Source organism: Squalius cephalus, assembly GCF_949319135.1.
Source record: "Squalius cephalus genome assembly, chromosome: 3".
NCBI classification, from domain to species: domain Eukaryota; kingdom Metazoa; phylum Chordata; class Actinopteri; order Cypriniformes; family Leuciscidae; genus Squalius; species Squalius cephalus.
This window is the reverse complement of record NC_137124.1, coordinates 36,954,121-36,976,239: the sequence shown is the minus strand read 5'-3', so window position 1 is coordinate 36,976,239 and position 22,119 is coordinate 36,954,121. Positions and strand designations below refer to the sequence as shown.

Below are 22,119 nucleotides of genomic sequence, written 5' to 3'. Positions count from 1 at the left end.
CATTTTCTTGAAAAGGAACATTGGGCAGAATTTACGTATAAATAAATGGACAATTTTTATGATGTAGGCCGAAAATGAGCTTCCCCTCTTTGAAAGACCAGCAGCCGCCACTGCATCAGAGTATCAGTGGAAAGGCAGCCATAGACTCTGTTTATATAGAGCACACATTGCCAGAATGCAGCCCAAACCTTTGTGTTAATTTAACTTTAATTGCAAGCCTTGCAATGTTTATTGCATACATGACTACATGATAAATGTTAAACATGACATTTACCAGACTAAAATGCATGTTTGCACCCAAAAATGAAAATTCTGTCATTATTGCTCACCCTTAAGACTTTCGTTCATCTTCGGAACACAAATTAAGATATTTTTGATGAAATCTGGGAGGTTTCTGTCCCTCCATTGACATCAATGTCATTGCAACTGTCAAAGCCCAGAAAGGTGGTAAAAACATTGGTAAATAGTACATATAACTAAAGTAGTTCAACCTTAATATTATGAAGTGACGAGAATACTTTTTGTGCGCAAAATAACCCCAAAATAACGACATTGTTGAATAATCTCTTCTTTTACATGTCATTCTCCTACACTGATTTGTGAGGATGAGTGGGCCGGAGTGTATTAAAGGATAACTCTCGCCAAAATGCAACCTAGGGGTCTTTTTGTTAATCTACCCGAGGCAAACTTTCGTTTAAAAACATAATTAGGATGGAAACTCCACTTTTAAGTTTGACCGTATTTTCGTTTTCGGTCAAATTGCCTTTTGAATGGGAGTGCTTGGGGCACGACTCTGATAGCATTAAAAATCGCTATTTTTTAAAACACTAAGAAGGCTCGACACAACATGAAACTGTGCTTAAAGTATCACCAGGGGCTCTACACATGAACTACAGCATTGAGAACATTGTTTGTGTACACAGAGTTTACCAAAAATAAAGATTTTGAACAACTCACGGAAGCTGTGTCTGCCTGCATTTTGACAGTCAAAAATAGTTGATCTAATAATTTTATTCTAGAGCTGCTGTAAAGCCAAAACAATCTATGTTACTGTAATTTCCTATTATCACTGTAAAGCTGCTTTGAAACAATCTATATTGTTAAAAGCGATATATAAATGAAGGTGACTTGACACTGTTTACACTACGTCAACAGCGTAGGAGAATGACGTGAAAGAGTAAAGATTGTTGAATAATGTCGTTATTTTTTTTATTTTTTTTTTGTGCACAAAAGGTATTCTCATCGATTCATAATATTAAGGGTGCACCACTGTAGTTACATGGATTATTTAAACAATGTTTTTACTACCTTTCTGGGCCTTGAAAGTTGCAAAGACGTTTCTGTCTATGGCTGGTTCAGAAACCTCTCAGATTTCATCAAAAATATCTTCATTTGTGTTCTGAAGATGAACGAAGGTCTTACAGGTTTGGAACAACATGAGGGTGAGTAATTAATGATAGAATTTTCACTAATCCTTCAACTAAAAACAACTTGCACTGACATATCTTAAATATGTGACTGCCACTGTTTTGTCTCAAGATGCACACCAGTAATGTTTTTTTTTTTATTAGACATTTTTATAAAAGCTACTTAAATACCCTAATTTTATTAAGGCCTAGACCTGTCTTAAGCTAAGCTCTGTATGGAAACCAGGGCCATATTGTTCATACCAGTAGTCAGCTTAATAAATACTGTCAAGACAAGTCACAATTCAGTCTAATATTTATATGAATGGCAAATATGCTAATGACTAACCTCTGAACAAACTCAAGGTGCTGCCTCTTCCTGGTACTGCAAGCTGAAGTTATAGGAGGAGGCAAACAGCGCTGCCAGGCCAGTGATGAAGAGGCTGTGATCCTTCACACACACCTTGACCTTCCAAACGTAATGTCCAGCACTGGTTGCTTAGAGATTGACCTGTAATTGAAAAAAAAAAAAAAATTAAATGAATAAATAAATAATATTAATAATTAAAATAACTATTGTGGGTTTCACTGTGGTTCGATGTAGTTGTCTATCTATTCCTATAAATTAAAATTTTCACCTAAAAATTTTAATTGATTAGGGTTAGAACACTAAAACGCACTGCCATATTATTTTGCTTGTTTTAAGCATAAACTCACTAAATTTTGACTTATTCTTTCAGAAAACAAGACAATGTTTACTTGTCAATTAAATGCTTCTTCATGTAAGAATTTTAGATATCTGGACTGGAAACAAGAAAAAAACATATTTTGCAGTGGAGTGAGTAAATGATGGCTTTTCATTTTAGGTTTAAACTACCCCTTTAATGTTTACATACCAGGAAATAAGGCGTGGACTCTCTGGCAAATGTAGATTGCTGGACATCAGCATTGCAAATTCCTGAAACAATTTTTAAAAAGGACAGCACAACCATGATCAACAGAACCAAAACATAAAACATATTACAGATTAATGAGATTTGTTGAATATCATCTACTTGTTTCATCTGCTTGAAGGATAACACCGTCTAACTTCTCTTTGAATTGTTAGTTGTAGGACCATTGCATGGCAATCAGGAATACTACATTTGAAAACAGCATTAGGAACATGGATTTTCTTGTGCTAGCAAAATTCTGACAACGATTCAAAAGCACGATCACAGAACTGACACAGCATTTGATAGCATTTTTTTTTTTTACCATAGACTATAACTGTAACACTAACGTTACTTAAAAGCACTTACATTAGCACTGGACCGTCATCAGATTACAAAGCCTGAAACGAAAAATATATATATCAAAAGCAGGTCATGCAAATAACATGGTATATGTTGCCTATTATGTGAAATATCGAAGTTAACGTTAACGTTAACTTACTTGGTAAACAGGTGGAACAGAGTGAATTGTTTGCGCGGCCGCGGTAGAAAACCGCGTTCGCAAAATCAAAACAAATAAGCATTTGTGAAAACAATGTAGAAATGCGAACGCAAAAAAAAAAAAAATATATATATATATATATATATATTGGCTTACCGTATCACTCAGTTGAACAATTTTCCATCTTCTCAAATTCTAAATCCCACTAATCGTCACAGGCGCAGGTTATTCAGGTGACAAATTCTTCCATCCGTCTTCATGTAGCACGTTAATGTCGCCCATTTTCTGCTGCGTCACAGGCAACTAATGTTTGAAACACGAACCGAAGCTCACAAAAGCTTAAAAATTGCTCACAGATTCGCAGACACTGCTTATCTTGTTAACAGGAATGATTATACTGTTCAGTTGAATCCCGCTGACAAATCAAGTTTGCCTGTAGTAGCTACTGTCGGCTCGTCACATTTGAACTGAATTGAGCGCGAAAAAAATCAATCCCACAATGCAGTGCTTTTACAGTATGATACTGTATTACGAATTTATCGGGTTGAAAACAGAAATGTGCTGTATATTTACAGCTGTTCTGTAAAATATACAGCCTAATACTGTATTATGGAAATACAGTACAATTCTGTAGGAAATTCGCTGTAAATTTACAGTAAAGTTTTACAGTGTACGATTAAATTTCATATTTGAAATCACCAATGAAATCTGACTTGTCTACCAATTGTTTACCAATCAGAGATTGGCTCTTATTTAGAAGGCGGGATTTATTCCGCCATATTGAGCGTTGCACTTCTCCCCCTTCAAAACAATAAGAGAGTCTTGTGTTGTTCTATAGTCTTTGGGAATGCTCTCATGACTTCAAATGGGCTCTTGTTTATAGTCGCTTGGTCTTATCCTAAAATGTTTTGATTGAAAATCCTAATCTGGGTGCTGACCCCTAATGGCTTTAATGTGTGCATATGTTCCAGTAGGGCATTCCTTGCAATTTATGGGCTCTGCAGCTGGCATGTTGGAGTATTCAGATTCTCTATCCGTACTCCGAAATCAGGGTCTCATGGCAAACTGTGTGAGTCAAAGAGGAAAATCTCTCATCAGCGGGGATTAAGGCAGAGGAGTTTAGACATTTTCCATAAGGTAGCATTATAATCGGACTCAGGGTCTCATAATACCCCAGATCTGAGTGGATTTGCGGGGAGGAAATGTTATTAAACTCGCCACATGAGAAAAACAAATTAGAGCCAGCGGTGTGTTCTCCAGAGCGGACATAGCGAGAGGAAAAGGAGTAGTGCTTAATCATAATGCACTTCTGTTGTTTGTTACAGTTTGCCAACAATTATTTTCTGTCTTTGCTCTGTAGGGGTGGGGTTAGCAGGGGGCCAATATGCACTTCTAAACTTTCTGAAAGGGGGAAAATGTGATAAGCAGCTCTTATTGCAAAGCAGTTTTGAATGGAAAACTTTTAATGCTGACTATGATATCAGAAAGCTTAATGTGCTATGTGGGCAGAACCTCTGGCTCGCAGGAAACATCTGTTTGACCTGCAAACTTTAATGCACACAGTTTTTCATTGTCCATCCATCTCATGCAGTGTTTGTTCACATCCACCCATCTCATGCACTGTTTGTTCACATCTACTGTATCCATCCCATTCTTGTTCACATATTTCACTTCGGTTTAATTTCTCCTGGACAGATTCATTTATGTATTATGTTAGTTACTGTCCCTTGGCGGGGGAGCAGAGCCCCCTGTACTGAAGCTTCTTCCTCGCTCCCCCTGCCTGACGTTTGGCATTTACATCGCTTGAGAGAAAGAGAGAGGTTAATTACGCTCAACCCTGCAATGCCATTAATTATAGAGCAAACAGTAAATAAGCTGATGATATTTCTCACAGCGATAGGAGAGGTAGCAGAGGGATAGAAATGGCATTCGCATACAATACAGAAGGGGGAAAATGTACATGTTCAGACTGAGAACAGAATAATGTACGCATTCCATTTTATGTAATACAGAGATAAAAAAAAAAAAAATAGAATCAAAACATACATACTTGATAAAAATGGATTCCATCTTGCCTCTTAAATCTAAATCTAAAAATCCATTTTAATGGAAAAACAAACAAGAAATTGAGACATTTGTTTATGTGAGTGGGTAGCAGAGGCTGACAAACCATATTCAAAATCATTAGTTTAGCAATTAGCTTTCTGCATTCCTCCGGGCCTTCTGCTGCTCAGCACACGTTCAGCCAAGCCAAGTCATGGGCATTGACGTATGACGACAAGAAAACAAGATAATTGTTCAATTTATTCCCATACCATGATGACTCCATGAACACATCAACTTGTTGGCTTCATATTTTCTTGTGAATGAAAAAAAAAAAAAAAAAAACAGATTTGGGAGGGGGGTATTGTGGCTAGGTTTTGTTGAGAGAACGATGTTAATGACCTCTGGGGCTGCCTGTAAATGATGTTAAATCACCAGTGTGCTAGGGGACTGTCGTATTAATCGTGATAAAGGACACTGGTTATCAACATGTTTAAGAGTGATTTCAAGGTCGTCTTGAATAGTTAGGGGCGAACATTCTTGACCAGGATAGATATATTTTTAAAGCATCCTCTTCTAAAAAAAAAAAAAAAAAAGAAACATACTTAATTTCTACATTTGAAACACCAAAACATTTGTATCTGTTGTACATGATGGAGGACAATAATAAAACACTTTATTCATCATTTTCAAAGAACAGCGGTTAATCGTTTTTGCACTGGATTTGAATGTATATATGTCAGCAGTACACATTACTACATTTTGCAGTCCATAAGCATGAGTCACAAGTGTGCGTTTTCATGGGCTCCAATGCAGACAGAGTGACAGGCTTTCAATCAGTGACCGACATATTCAATATGTTATTGTGGAACAAGCATTTATTATGTGGAAGTTTCTAGACCTGCAGAAAGGTGGACTGGGCTTGTTTGACACTGACAGCATCAGACACTGACGGCATTCATCCATACAGTGTGTGTGTTAACTCAACATAGTATTCGTGAATCAATGTCTCAAAGGTTGTTGTGGTCATTCTAGCACCAATTTGTTTCTCACTGTACATGTTTGGCACAACAATGTGAAGTCAACACTACAAAAGCAGTGCTAACCCTGTTCTGGAACAAGGTTTCATAACCCCTGGTAAAAAGGGGTGCTAAACCTGCTTCTAAATTACAAGCGTAAAACATTCCTTTACCCGAGGCTAAAGGCGGGGTTTTGAACGACGATAACCCAGGGTTAAGCGCAGTGTGAAATGCCCTATAAATTACCATGGTACTAAAGATACTCCAAAAAAACAACAACAACATGACTTTAGCAGCCAATATCACCCTGTAGCCCAAGACTGGTAGCCCACTGAAGCTAAACTGGGTTGAGCCTGGTCAGTTCCTGGATGGGAGACCTCCTGGGAAAACTAGTTTGCTGCTGGAAGAGGTTTGTGAGGCCAGCAGGGGGGTGCTCAACCTGTTGGCTGTGTAGGTCCTAACGCCCCCTTATAGTGATGGGGACACTATACTGCCAAAAAGCACCGTCTTTCGGCTAAAGTGTTAAACCGAGGCTGTACGTGTGCTGAGCAGCAGAAGGCCCGGAGGAATGCAGAAAGCTAATTGCTAAACTAATGATTTTGAATATGGTTTGTCAGCCTCTGCTACCCACTCACATAAACAAATGTCTCAATTTCTTGTTTGTTTTTCCATTAAAATGTTTTTTTAGATTTCATCATGGCCTCCTAATAATCTCCAAATATATACTGATTGGCTTCATCACTCTGTCTCCTCTCCACCAATAAGCTGATGTGTGGTAGGTGTTCTGGCGCAATACGGCTGCCGTCGCATCATCCAAGGCGATGCTGCACATTGTTGGTGGTTAAAGAGATTCCCCTTCTATGTAAATCGCTTTGAGTGCCAAGAAAAGCCATATATAAATGCATCGAATTATAATAAAATAGCTAAATACATTGTATTTCCATGTTGCAGGTCCAAAATGTGGTGACAGCATGGCATTTTTCTTAGTGAAACATTCACAGCTGGCTTAGAATGTAATTAGCTTAGTTTAGATTGTGGGAAGCATTTGTCTGTTCAGTGATTGCGTTAACATTAAAGGCATTTGCCCTTATTTGTGTCCTCTCCACTTCTAACAAACATGGGTCTCATTCAGTTGAATTAGTTGAGGGTGTAGCTGGAATTATGTATTCAACAGAAGCTGTGCTGATACATTCCTCTCTCCAGTAGTTACTAATGGCCATGTGCCCTCTGTGAGATGTGTAATGACTGTGTGTTAACTGGAAAGTTGCATTGACGGCATGGGTTGGCGCTGCTGGAGGGTGGATCACTTTTGGTTTGAGATCTCCTCACTGCACCGCCATATGGCACAGGGTACAATGGAGTGCCAAAGTCATGAGTCAGATGGCCCAGGCAGCACAGCGGCCACACACTTAGCCATTGTTCATGAGCTTATTTGCATTTGCTCTGTTTTGTTCGCTTATTTGATTGTGCTGGATCAGAATAACAATGTCTGTAGCCTTATAGCTAAATAAAATAGATGTTAATTACAGGTTCAAATAATACTCCAACTTATTTAAAATATGCAAATATGCAGGGTTGTTTCTTTGAAAATTATTAGATTTTTACACATGATTTGCTTTTATTTGTTTACACGCTGATTGATTGATTGATTGATTGATTGACTGATTATTCATTCTAAAATAACAGTGCAACATTTATGTATTAATGTATTTCTTTATTTATGTATGTATTTATTGTATGGTACATTATTATTATTAGTAGTAGTAGTAGTAGTAGTAGTGGTGGTGGTGGTTTTCGGTGGCCTAAAGTGAATAAAACATTTAATGTAGTCATTTCAACAGCTACAGTCTGGTAAGAAACCTTGCAGATAACTATTTCCTCTTTTATTCTTGATGGTGGAGGTCAAGAATGGTTTAAATGCCACTGATGTATTTACAGCGTCATGGAAAATGACTTAATGTATTTCTTTTACACGGTGAGGCTGCGAGCAAGAACACATTATGTTCAATTACTGGCCTAAGTTTTCTCTTTAATTGAATGCACTGCCTGATTAATCAGACATCTTCAGAGATGGAGAGGTGGTGAAATGCACCGGCTGTGTTCCTTAATAGTAAACTCTGACGGCGAGAGGACACAAACACAGGATGTTGTCAGAGGCATTCCAGCTTCCATGTGTCAAATGTTCAGAGGCAACATTTAGAAGCTGTTGAGGCCTTCACCTTCTGTTTAGAAAGCAATTACAAACATGTTTAAAAGGAAGAAGTCATAAAACACAAGAATCAAACACAGTGGGTCTTCAGAGAGATAACCAAGCGGCTGATGGCCACAACGAGCCATTATCTGCATCTCTCTTTCTCAGTCTCTTTCCCTTTTTCTGTTTTTATTCCATCACTAAGCCTCCCCTATGTTCCTTCCGTAGCAGAGCTGACAAGTCCCTGAGTGATGATAGCCTAAAACGACTGTGAAGCAAATGACATATTGGGAGATGCATCTTTTTTTTTCTCTCTCTCCTCGTCTGATAAACCATCCCCTTAAATAAAGGCACAGGAGTTTTATAGATAGATAGCTAGAGATACAAATGCTAGGTTTTTTCATCATTATGAAATGGGTGATTATGGCACTTAATGAGACGTGTAGATGTACATGTATATATACAGGACACAACAGGATGTATACAATAAACATTTCATATGAAGAACAGAACATCTGGTGGACTGGATCTTAATACTGATGGCTTGTCCTAAAGCTTATCTGAGTCTGATGTGTGCACTAATCTCCTCCCAGAGCCCTCAGATTTTCAGCTTTAATGGCCTTTAAGATTATTTTCATGCCAACTTTTCACTATTTATTTTTATTATCTGAAAGCTCTTCAGCCATGTAAGGCATTTTTCTTGGGTTTCTGCTTTGTAATATTACACTTTTTAATATTAATTGTAATATGTTTTTCCCAGTCATTACAAAGGCAAAACTTGTCGTGTCCCAATCAACCTGAATTCACCCCTATATTATATTATATTATATTATATTATATTATATTATATTATATTATATTATATTATATTCATGTCCATGTGGAACAAAAGGGAGACAGATGGATTCTTGGAAGGCTCACCACTCCTGCAGGGTTAAAATGCATTAATCTCTTTATCCAGTATTTAAGATGGATGAATACAGAAAAGGTTGACTCTAAATATGTGCAAAACACTAGTGAGAGAGTGCCACAGTTTTCACATACAACACACAATTTTCTTTCTGCAATCACATTTATAGTGGCTAAATATTCTGTTAAATTCAGTTATACATTTGTGGTCATGGACTATAAAATCAGAGCAAGGTTTAAACAGACAACTTTTGGCACTACACCGTTGTAGGATTCCTGATGATTTCTGAGATTTCAGTTCTTAACTGCTCTAACATACTGTAACAAACACCATTAGACAGCAGCTACACCTTTTGGGGTAACACTTTATTATGTTAAGGTGATATAGTTATACATGATTCATGCACTTACTACATAGTAATAACAGTAAAGTGTGCATAATTACAAACGACTAACCCTAAACCAAACCTTAAGCCTATAGTAAGTACAAGTAGTTTGTTTAATATAACTACTTATTACACAGTAAAGTGTAACCCCTTCCTGCTTCTGTTGTGAATGTGAACTTCTGTTTTCAAGTCTTCAAGTTTTTTTTTTTTTTTTTTCAGGGGTTTAAAATGACTCTATCCCAGCCAGGGACAGCCCCAGGGGGTAGCACTTTAATATAACATATTAGCTCCAAATCTATCCATACCCTTACCATAACTCTAACTTAACTGAGCATGTTGTAACATAATTTTTTTTGTAACATAATTTTGATGTATTACACATATTTATAAAAAGAGGACACCCAAAAAGTAACCCATTGAGCTGCATCCATCCTGCTCCATATACCCATTCATTGCTTGTCCTTGAGTCTGCTTAAAGGGATAGTTTACCCAAAATAAAATTTCCATGCTTTTTTTTCCATGCAAAACGAGCTGTGGTCACTGTTTACATTCATTGAAAGAGCAGCTTAGACATTTTACAAACTGCTGGATCACTTCTGATATTGGCTATATGTTTCTGAGCACTTTAAGCATATTTATAATACAAAGATTTATAATGGCAAAACTTTTCAACTTTTTTTTTTAAGTGCAAAGTGGACAAAATGTGTAGTAGACAAAATGAGCATGGAGTGCAGTAGACAAAATGAGCATGGAGTGAGTGCAGAGAAAAAGGTCATATTTACTCCTGTGGGTAGCGGCTCACTGTGTCTCTGCAGAAGTATAGCACCGCCACGAGAATATCTCTCACTCCTTCCCTCCATCCCTCCTTACCTCCATTTCTCTCTCTCAGCACTCTCTTTTGCACTCTCTCTGTTTCTTTTCCTCACACTAATAAGCCATGATCGCTGTGTTACTTTGGTAATTAAATCAGATATTAAGCTGTGTTATAATCCTCTTGGCTGCCTGCTGCTGACACAAGGCTGTGTGTGTTTCTATGCACGTGTGTGTGTGTGAGAGTGTCTGTGTGTGAATCAGACACTTCGCTGAATGTTGATTTGCAGAGTTGCACATTCATGAGAGACAGATCGGGATGAAGGGTGCTTATTTCATGATGCATTAAACATGCCGATACTGGCCCATGATATACAATTGTGTGTGACATACTCTCAAATATGTTTATGTTACCGTGAAACCAAACTGTCATTAAATTTAGGGGTTTTGTACAGTATTGACCTGTAATAACGGTAAGACCTCAGTAAGCACAGAGCATTTTACTGTCTGTTTTCCACAGCTAAGGGATCAGGATAGGGGATGGTGCTCTATGTAACTTTGGTAAGAATCGAATGCATTAATTGTGGCCATATCAGGTATGTGTACATACAATTCAATTCTCTTCTTCCTCCTAAGATAGCGTACAGTTTCAGTAATTATACATATTTAAATCAAACCATACATCATTTAAAACAGTCATATACTTTTAAAAGTTGTATGGCTTAGTAAGTATTGCAAAAACATCTGTATGAATGTTACAGCCATCTGAGGATACGTGGGTGTCTAGCACATAAAGTATACTCAGCATACATAGATTTTAGTTATATTGTTGTATTTAATTTGTGTTCATGCCCATAAAAACCAAAAAAACAAAAACAAAATGGGTATGGGTTTTTAAGTAACAATTAATATAATGTAATATAATATAATATAATATAATATAATATAATATAATATATGAAGATGTATCAAATGTATCAAAGAAAACAAGGTAGATGTTCTATGGATGTCTCAGAACCAAAAAAAAAAAAAAAAAAAAAGTTAGTCCAATCATTGCATTCTATTCAAATTATTATAGCTTGCTATTGCTAGCCTCCAATACTACCTTTAGTTGTACCCAACCTGATTACCAGTATCAATGAAATTTACAACTGCAAAATTTCAAAAATGTCTGACATTTTCTAAATGAGGAAAATCCAAAAAGTGTTAGAATGATCTGTTCTCCGAGTAACATCATAATGATCCGAGTAACATCATAGTAACATAGCAACCCCTCTTTGCCTGGCAACTTCCTAGCAACCACCCAAAACACATTAGCAATGACCTAGATACCTCTTATTGCCTGGAAACTTCCTAGTAACCTCCTGAAACACATTAGTTATAACTGCAAAATTTCAAAAATGTCTGACATTTTCTAAATGAGGAAAATCCAAAAAGTGTTAGAATGATCTGTTCTCTCTCTGACTGCAATTCATTGTGAGCATTTCAGGAATTTGTAATTAAAATAATATACAGTCCCACTTTATATTAAGTGGCTTTAAGTACTGTGTACTGAAGTTAATAATTTGATACGATAGACTTATTGTGTACATACGTGATTTAACATTGTACTTATATTTTGAAAATACCTGCTGTCATGTATTGTTTTGGTTTTGTTTCATGTCAGTCATGTTTCATGTCTTTGTCATGTGATTCCCTGTTGATCATGTGATCCTGCCATGTGTTCCCTTGTCTGATGTGTCATGTTGTCATTGGTTCATTGTTTCATTGTTCACAGGTGTCTCTTGTCTAGTCATTAGTCCTTGTGTATTTAAGCCCTCATGTTTGCCATGTGTCCTTGTCAAGTATTATTTCACTGTAACCGTTGTTGGTAAGCTTCACGCTGACGCAACATAAAACAAAAACATGGCATCACGTTCACGTTTCTTGCTTTCCATTTCGTGCCACGCCACACTTTTGTTTTATGTCTGATCACATTTTTTTGTAAATAAACTGCACTTGGGTTCTCAACAAGCTCGCCTTCAGTGGACTACTTTACAGAATACTTGACCCCCGACCATGAACCCAGGAGTTGCCCTCCTTCGCCTTCGCCAAGGCAAACGGCCTATTGAGGGTTATGTCAATGACTTCTGTGGTCTCTGTCACCAGGTAAATTTCAATGATGTTGCCCTCAAGGGCATTTTTCGCTATGGACTTGACGATAACTGGAATCACCTAATGCCAGAAAGTGACATTTCTGGAACCCTTGCAGTGTATATTGACTTTGTGTTATTAATGAGTGGTTCTTCATTTACTGTGAGTATCGTGGACGAATATCCTGCAGTACCCGCTACCACAACCGCCTGCCAAGTCTGAGTCTACTCACATCTGCCAAGTCTGAGTCTCTTCACGTCTTGCCTGCCTCGTCTGAGTCTCTTCACGTCATGCCTGCCGAGCCAGAGACTGCAAAAGTGTTTTACAATACAATATGAACACAATAAGTACATTGTACTTATTTTTCGATGTAAGAACAGTACTTAAATCCACTTAATATAAAGTCTGACCGAATATACTTTACCATTACTATATAAAGGACATCTGTTATTATTATTTTATATGAGGCTGTGTGATTAGATTCTTTGTAAGCCTCAACCAATCAAGTGATTCATGCTGTGCTATTGTACCATATGAAGGGTAATAATGAAACAGATAAAGTGAGAGAGATTGCTATTATGAGGACCAAGCAGTTAGAGGGCTTAAGAGGACTAGATCCCCTATTAAACGTTTTGTAAATTTGCCATGTTTAAACTGCTCAATTGTTACATTGTGTACAGAAATATACAGTGCTATAAATCTTCCATAATACCCAATATTCTTCCTCTAGATCCATCCTCAAAAAAGGGACACTCAGAGCAGTGGAGCAGAGAAAGAGAGAGAGGAGGAAAGAGAGAGGAGGAAAGATAGAAAGAGGTGGTCAGACAAACACGGTCTCCTCCCTCAGGTATAAGGCTTCTGGCACACACTGTGCCACCTATCTGTTGACAAATGGAGGGCCATTACCACTCACAGAATCCTAATGCTAAACTGTGATCTGGCCATCCTCTTTGCCTCAGAAATGGGAACATTTTTTTTCTTCATGATTTCAAGGGCATGACAGTGTGTGCACAATGATTTAAGATGGAAAATGTACGGAGGGTGGGAAGATATAGCTACACACATTCTCGGTCGTTTTCAATCCTCAGAGGCAAAAGCTTTGTTCCAAAGCCTAGCCATCTCCCGACTGCCTACATAGTCAGCTGCATGTTAAGGCTGCATCCTTACCATCATGCAGGGGTGGACTGTCCATCGGGCAGACCGGGCACTTTTCTGGTGGGCCGACGTGCTGTTTGAGCCGATACATCTCATACTTAATAATTAAAAATAAAAATAAAAATAAATAAATAAAAATTATATATATATATATATATATATATATATATATATATATATATATATATATATATATATTCAGAGAGATGTTGAAGAAACGCAAGGAATGTGCAGAGAAATAGTGTGAAAAAAAAAAAACAGGCCCTTCAAGTGGCTGATGAGGATAGTGAGGAGGATAAGGAGATAAATTAGTGTGTGTAGAGAACTGCGGTAAGCAGAACTAGGCTACTTTCAGAACACTTAGGCAATGAGTGTAGGAACCCATTACCCAGCTACACATTATTTCTACATCTGCATATTTGACGATTACGCATTTTACTAAAATTGTAGTGAGCCGCATTTGTAAAACATGTTCTCTTACGAGAGGTCTCTCGTACTGCGTAAGATATCTTACGCTAGGGGAAAATCCTTTTTCCGCGAGATATTGAAGCCAAAAATTATCCTTAATTTTTCAATAATGCAAAACGCGTTGCGGCAGCATACAGACATAGGCGAGGCAGCTCGCGCACCTATCGGCTGTTCTGCGGCAACTGCAGCAGCCTATCGAGCGAGGCCTGGCGTGACGCCAGACCCAATGAGGGTGCTTCGCGCCCGCTGCGTCACATCCCGCCGAAACGGGCGTGGTCTAGGCCTATAAATACCGCTCGCAGGCAGCTATTATCTGATTTTTCATCCTTCAAGCGAAGCACAAGCATCGCTGGAGCTGGAGAGAAGCCGCGCCGTTGAGAGAGAGCACCTTCAGCGGTACGAGTCACTGAAGTCGCTGGCCGTGCCGCCTTCCTTGCCTTCCTGCTGCGCTTTCCGGCGCCTATATCCTTTTTGATCTCTGTATTGTGTGTGTGTGTGTTGCTGCCGCGACACACATCCTAAAAGAGCAGCGTCTTTTTAAAGATGCCTTCCTGCGGCTCGTGCAGAGCCACACTCAGCGACGGGGACCGCCATGTGATCTGCGTTTCCTGCCTGGGTGAGGAACATGCAGCTCTCGCGCTCGCTGACGGCGGCTGCCCTCACTGCGAGCTACTGCCCATGGCGACTCTGAGAACTCGCCTGGCCTTCTTCGCCGAGACTGCTCCCCCGCCCGCCGCGGTGTCGCGCTGTAAAAAGCGCCGTGCCCAGCGGGTCCCGGATCCTTCCCCCAGCCGCCAAAGCTCGCCGGTTCGCCCGCCTGCTTCACCGGCTTCGTCAGCCTCTCTTCCTGACGGACAGCGGCCGCTGTCTGCCGCTGCTTCCATCGACATCGCTGCCGAGGAAGCCCTGCTGGGAGAAGAGGATTCCTGCTCTATCCTGGCGTCAGGCAGTGAGAATTGGGTGAGCTCTGAGGATCTCGCACCCCCTGCCCGCACTTCGTCAGGCAAGAGAGCGTCCATCGAGACAGAGCTCATGTGAGTACTCGCACAGGCCGCGGTGAGCCTCGGCCTCGAGTGGTCTTCGCCCGAGCAGCCCACTCACAACCGGCTGGATGGCTTTTTTCTGCCTGGGGAGCGCACTTCGCCTGCGTCCAAACCAGCGCCCTTTCTTCCTGAGCTACACGAAGAAGTCGCTAAGTCCTGGAACGCCCCCTATTCAGCTAGAGTGCGTCCATCTGTTTCTCTGGCATTCTCTGCAGTTGACGATGCCAAGAACAGGGGATACCATTCGCTGCCGCCGGTCGAAGAGGCGATAGCGGCCCACTTATGCCCGCCCTCTGCTGGACGGCGCGCTAAGCTGGCCCTACCCTCTAAAGCTTGCCGCACGACGTCAAGCCTGCTCCGCCGCGCTTTCTCTGCCGCCGGGCAAGCTGCGTCAGCGCTGCACACCATGGCCACACTGCAGATCTTCCAGGCCGATCTCCTCCGAAAGCTGGATGAGAAGGGACCTGAAGCGATCTGCGTGCCGGACTTGAAGAGCGCCACGGACCTCGCTCTCCGTGCCACTAAGTCCACGGCACAGGCCATTGGGCGGACTATGGCCTCTCTCACTGTGACTGAGAGGCACCTCTGGCTGACGCTCTCGGAGATGGCCGAGTCCGAGCGCACCGCGTTCCTCGACGCCCTGCTTTCTCCCGCCGGCCTCTTCGGATCCTCCGTGAAGGACTTTGCGGAGAGATTCGCCGAGGTACAGAAAGCGTCACAGGCTATGAAGCACTTCCTCCCGAAGCGCTCCAGCTCTGCTGCAGGCCGTGCGAAACCGTCTGCACAGAGCTCACAGCCCCAGCCACCGGCCACTGCCGCCACTTCGCAGCGCCGCCAGGCCCGAGGCGCGAGACCGCGCTCCCGCTCATCCGGCCACCGCCCCACCATGCGCGGCCCGCGGCCTAGGATTGTGGTGAAGCCCGAGGCCCCGAAGTCGTCCTAGCACGCCTAGGAAAGCGATGGTGTTCGAGTCCCGCTGCGGCCGGACTTCCACCAAAGCTATTCGCTCGTCCAGTTCCAGCAAATGTGACTGGTCCAGTGTTTTCTGCAGCCAACAAGCCGGTTCTGTCGCCCGCTTGCCTGCACACAAAAGCTGTTTTCACGGCTACCCAGATAAATCCCCAAGAGAGTGTATTTTCTGGTGTCCCTGCCATGGCCGATGGTGTTTTATGTGTAGAAAGAATGCCCACTGCCCAGTGCCCATCACTACACACAAGCACAGCCTGTCACACAGGGCTCGCACACATAAAATCGACTCAGATCGATTGCGCATCAAACGTGGTAAATGTGCCCACTACCCAGTGCCCACATACACTACGTCATGCATGTCTCACGGTTTCTGTAAAAACGAAACCAAAAGGCATTCGCTTCACTCAAGCGAAAAATGCTTTCGGTGTGATAAATGTGCCCACTCCAGCCCTCCCCCTCTCGGTTGACCACCGCAGAGGAGTCGAGCGCGGGCAATCTGCCCGCTGTTATCAGCGAGCCCCCTGCCTCAAATGTCACGAGCGTGACGTTTGTGTTACAGCACACCGAAGCCTCTCCATCGCTGAGCGAACGGAGCGCGCTTCGTATTCAACCCCTAGCTATTCATGCAGATGCATGGGCAAAGCTGCCCGGGGTTTCGAAGTGGGTGCTAGACATTATAAAAAGAGGCTATTCGCTGCAGTTTCGCCGACGCCCTCGCCGCTATACGGCGCGCGTCGAGACCACGGTAAAAACAGAAGTAGCACATTTACTTCGAGCCGAAGTGGCGAAACTATTGAGCAAAGGGGCCATAGAGCCTCTCTCTCAAGTTCAGAGCGAAGGAGGGCTATACAGCAGATACTTCCTGGTACCGAAAAAAGACGGGGGTCTCAGACCCATACTAGATCTAAGGCAACTGAACAGAGTGCTTGTGAAGCGACAGTTCAGGATGCTCACGACCAGAAAAATCCTCGAGCAGATTCGCCGAGGAGATTGGTTCGTGTCAATAGATCTGAAAGACGCGTATTTTCAAATACAGATAGCATCACGTCACAGGCGATTTTTGAGATTCGCCTTCGAGGGCCAGGCATATCAGTACACAGTCCTGCCGTTCGGTTTATCCCTGGCACCCCGTACATTTACGAAGTGCATGGATGCGGTGCTCGCACCCCTCAGAATGAGGGGCGTGCGAGTACTGAACTATTTGTCCGATTGGCTGATTCTAGCGCAATCTCGCTCAGTGCTCATAGAGCACACGACCATTTTACTCGATCACCTCGAGAATTTGGGTCTCAGAGTCAATTGGGCGAAGAGCTCTCTGTCCCCCAGTCAGACGATATCTTTCCTGGGCACAGAGTTGGACTCGCTGTCCATGATAGCGCGACTATCACCACAGCGCGCGGTAGACATTCAGCGCGCAGCGAACTCTTTCCGCTGCGGCGCATCTGTCCCGCTCAAGAAATTTCAGAAGATGCTGGGTCTCATGGCCTCAGCATCATCAGTGCTCCAGCTGGGCCTGCTCCGCATGCACCCACTGCAGTTCTGGCTGAAAGCGCGTGTCCCACGCCGAGCGTGGACATCCGGTTTGCTTCATCTCAAGGTCAATCAGAAGTGCGTTGCAGCTCTGAAACCTTGGAAAGCGGACGACTGGTACCGATCAGGTGTAAGCCTGGGGACTTCCTCGAGGGTGAAGGTGGTGTCTACGGACGCATCCACCTAGGGATGGGGAGCGCTGCTCGAGGGCAGACCGTTCTTCGGCCAGTGGTCAGAACGGGAGAAGCTCCTGCACATAAACTGCCTCGAAATGCTGGCAGTAGACAACGCGCTGACGCGTTTTTGTCTCCAAATAAAAGGACGCCACGTCCTGGTCCGCTCGGACAACATGTCTGTGGTGTCCTACATAAATCGCCAGGGCGGCCTCATGTCCAAGAACCTGCACAGGCTAGGGGAACGCCTCCTGGTGTGGGCTCAGTGCAACCTGCGCTCGCTGAGAGCAGCGCACGTGCCAGGACTCCTAAACATAGGACCAGACAGACTGTCCAGGAACAATGTTCCGGCAGGCGAATGGTCTCTACACCCACAGGCAGTCCAGCTGCTGTGGAGGAAATTTGGCAGAGCGGAAGTAGACCTGTTCGCGTCTCAAGAAAACGCTCACTGCCCGGAGTTTTTCTCCAAGAGCAGGGACGCGCTGGCTCATGTATGGCCCCGCCGCCCGCTCTATGCTTTTCCCCCCGTCTCTCTCCTGCCTCAGGTGATACAGCGGATCAGGGAAGAAGGATGCTCAGTACTGCTCGTAGCGCCGCTCTGGAAGAACCAACCTTGGTTCCCAGCTGTGATGCAGCTAGCGAGCACCGCCCCGTGGCCAGTGGCAGTGAGGAGAGACTTAAATCTGGCATCCTCACCCGGAATTGTGGTCCCTTCATGTCTGGGCCATCAACGGGTACATGTTGAGCTCCCTAAGGGAGTGATAAACACGATCACGCAGGCTAGAGCTCCGTCTACGAGACGTCTCTACTCCTCGAAATGGTCAGTGTTTTCGGGCTGGTGGCGTGACAGACTGTGGAGTGACGGAGGTGCTTTCCTTCCTACAAGAGCTGTTGGATAAGGGTAGAACCCCTTCCACGCTCAAAGTTTATGTGGCGGCTATAGCAGCGTTTTCAAGAACAACGCTTGGTCAGTCGATAGGAAGGAACGATTTAGTCATCCGCTTCCTTAGAGGGGCTAAGAGACTGAATCCTCCCAGACCTCCCTCAGTCCCTGTATGGGACCTTTCTACGGTACTGGAAGCCATGAAAGGTGGCCCATTCGAGCCTTTACAGACGATTGATCTGAAACATCTGTCTTTCAAGACCGTGTTTCTGCTGGCTCTCGCTTCAGTGAAGCGCATAGGGGACTTACACGCGCTCTCAGTGAGCGCGACGTGCATGGAATTGGGGCCTAATGACTCAAGGGTTATACTCAAACCTAAGCACGGTTATGTTCCAAAATCCCTCAACACACCGTTTAGGGCGCAGGTAATTTCCCTGTCAGCCCTACCGGTCCCTGATGAGGAAAGAGACGCGAGCCTCCTTTGCCCAGTCAGGGCGTTGTGAGCTTATGTGTCTCGCTCGTTTGCTTTCAGGCAGACAGAGCAGCTCTTTGTTTCGTTCAGTGGGCGCTCTAAATGACTAGCCGCGTCGAAACAGAGCCTATCCAGATGGATAGTTGATGCTATTGGGCTAGCATAAGCTTCTAAGGGAATGCAGTGCCCGTTGGGTGTCAGAGCGCACTCCACGAGAGGCATGGCATCTTCGTGGGCCTGGTCGAGTGGGATTGCCTTGCAAGATATTTGTACGGCGGCGGGCTGGGCCTCCCCGTCTACATTTATAAGGTTTTACAACCTAGAGGTTCCCGCCCTGCAGGCCAGGCTGCTGTCGGTCTAGTTAACCAGTATTGTCTGTCCTGATGCTGTCAGCTCAGAATGCTGTGTCTGCTTAGCGCAGCTTAATGATCGACAGTGTAAAATAATAGCACAAGATGTGTTTGGGCAAACTGTGTAAGACCCACATTTCCCCATCAGTTCAGGCCGTACCCCGCCCTGTCTGTATGATGTAATTAACGTCTAAGCGACGCTGCTATATGTGGAAGAGTGCGGTTTCGCCCCTCCCTCTTCCCGGACTCCCTGTGAGTTCCCTGGGTGATTGTGCACTATATGAACTCCGGGCTTTCGCCCTTGGGTCTATGGTGTCAGATCCCTGCATGCACGGCGTCTTGCATTGGGTCCCCTAGCGTAAGATATCTTACGCAGTACGAGAGACCTCTCGTAAGAGAACGTACTCGGTTACTAACGTAACCTCGGTTCTCTCTAGTAGAGGGAACGAGTACTGCGTATCTTGTCGTGCATGCACACGCTCTGGTTGCTTCGGTGATGAAAAACCAGATAATAGCTGCCTGCGAGCGGTATTTATAGGCCTAGACCACGCCCGTTTCGGCGGGATGTGACGCAGTGGGTGCGAAGCACCCTCATTGGGTCTGGCGTCACGCCAGGCCTCACTCGATAGGCTGCTGCAGTTGCCGCAGAACAGCCAATAGGCGCGCGAGCTGCCTCGCCTATGTCTGTATGCTGCCGCAACGCGTTTTGCATTATTGAAAAATTAAGGATAATTTTTGGCTTCAATATCTCGCGGAAAAAGGATTTTCCCCTAGCGTAAGATATCTTACGCAGTACTCGTTCCCTCTACTAGAGAGAACCGAGGTTACGTTAGTAACCGAGTACGTTTTCCGCCAAAATAAAAGCTTGATGCAGTTTCTGTCATCATGTGTTTATCTCTTTCAAATATAGAAATTAGTACAAACTAAAGTTTATTTTATTTTTCAGTGCATTTGTTTTACAATATATGGCTATTACTGTCATGGGATTAATATTATAACTATTATTATGTAGTAGTGTAATGTAGACAGACACTATATCACAACTAAAAGAGGTTTGAGTTTTTCTTTGCTCAATTTGCACACTGAATATGGGTTGGAGCTCTTAATTTTGAACTCTCAAAGTGCACCAGATTGATTAATTTAAATTTTCAAAAATCATGTGGGAAACACTGGTATTGCTATGCCAATGCAGCTTATAGCTTGTTTTAGGATTCATCACTGTGGAATATAGTTCACATGTATTTTACAATTAGTATTTATTTCATCTGTTAACTCTTACTCATTCCTACTCACTCATTACATGGCTAGTGGTTTTAAGGAATAGGAGTTTGTATACATATTCAAGGGCGTGCAAAGATCGGTTGTGTTTCATGATCATATGTATTGGGCCGGTCTGGGCCAAAATGCCAGGGCCGATTTTTTTTTTGTCCCAGTCCAGGCCTGCCATCATGTAACAAAAATAGTGCTCCTCACAGGGAAGTATACTTGCAATAAATTTTAATGCAGTTTGTTGTTAGCATGTTGTTAGTCTACAGGCATGGCACTCTGATAAGCATAAATATACACAAATATTGGGGAAAAAAGTGTAATTGTTTTAATTACACTGAACAAATTTCAGCAATATATGCTGTTTAGTTATTACTATTACAATATTTTTTTCCGTATTGAAAGGTGTATTCATGATGATTTATATTGCTTCTCTAGCATCTTGGATATTTTTTTTTTAGCTCACCAATGTGGGCTTCTATGGAAGCTTGTTTCCACCACAGAATAAAAAAAAAAAAAAGATAATTGCGACTTTTTATCTCAAAATTCTTACTTTTTTTTCTCAGAATTGCGAGTTTACAAATTGTGTCCGCAATTGCGTTTTATAAAGTCAGAATAATGAGATATAAACTTGCAATTGCGAGAAATAAACATAATTGCATGTTTATAACTCACAACTCTGACTGATTTTATTTCTCGCAATTCCGATTGAGATGTAAACTTGTAATTGTGAGATAAAAAGTCACAATTATCTTTTAAATTTTTTTATTCTGTGGTGGAAACAAGCTGGCTTCTCCTTGAAGAACATACTACTGTTTAAAAGCTTGGGGTAAGTAAGAATTTTTTTTTTTCTTTTTTTTTTTTTAATGAAATAAATATATATTTTTATTTAGCAATGATGACATGATCATATTGACACTTTGATCAAAAGTGACAGTAAAGACATATTTCAAATAAATTGATATTATTAAATTTCTATTCATCAAAGAATTCTGAAAAAAAAAAAAATTATATATATATATATCAGAGTTTCCGCTAGAAAAAAATGGTGCCGGTCAAAGTGACCGGCAGAGGTTTCGTTTTCCGGACATTTTGATGATATGCCGGTCAAATATCGCCTCTTAATTAGGGGAGCGGGATTATTACACGATTTATTATTTATAATAATAATATTACCATCTTACGTGACAGTTCTCCATTACGGACGCGTCGCGACCGTTCAAAGCGGCACTAAAAGACTACTTTAAAACTTTCACAGAGACCTCAAACAGAAAGCACAAAGCCTTTCTTTAAAACGAATTTCGTTTTGTATTAATTGTATCTTAATTTTAATCAGTGTTTCATTATCAAATTTTCTCGATTTAATTAATAAAAATTAAATATAGCAGACAATAAATAGGCCTAATCACGTCATGGAGGCGCCAGCGCCTGAACTGGAGCTAACATTAAGCTATCATCCATGAACCGAAATTTAACGTA

At 42.2% G+C, this 22,119-nt stretch overlaps 1 long non-coding RNA gene across 1 annotated transcript; it reads right to left on the bottom strand.

The window, feature by feature from the left end:
• Positions 1-286: 286 nt before the first annotated feature.
• LOC307155904 lies at positions 287-2,406 on the bottom strand. The gene is made up of 3 exons (XR_013820612.1): positions 2,303-2,406; positions 1,756-1,917; positions 287-426 (listed from the first exon to the last, which is right to left on the bottom strand). It is a non-coding gene; the product is annotated as an uncharacterized lncRNA (long non-coding RNA).
• Positions 2,407-22,119: the final 19,713 nt, after the last annotated feature.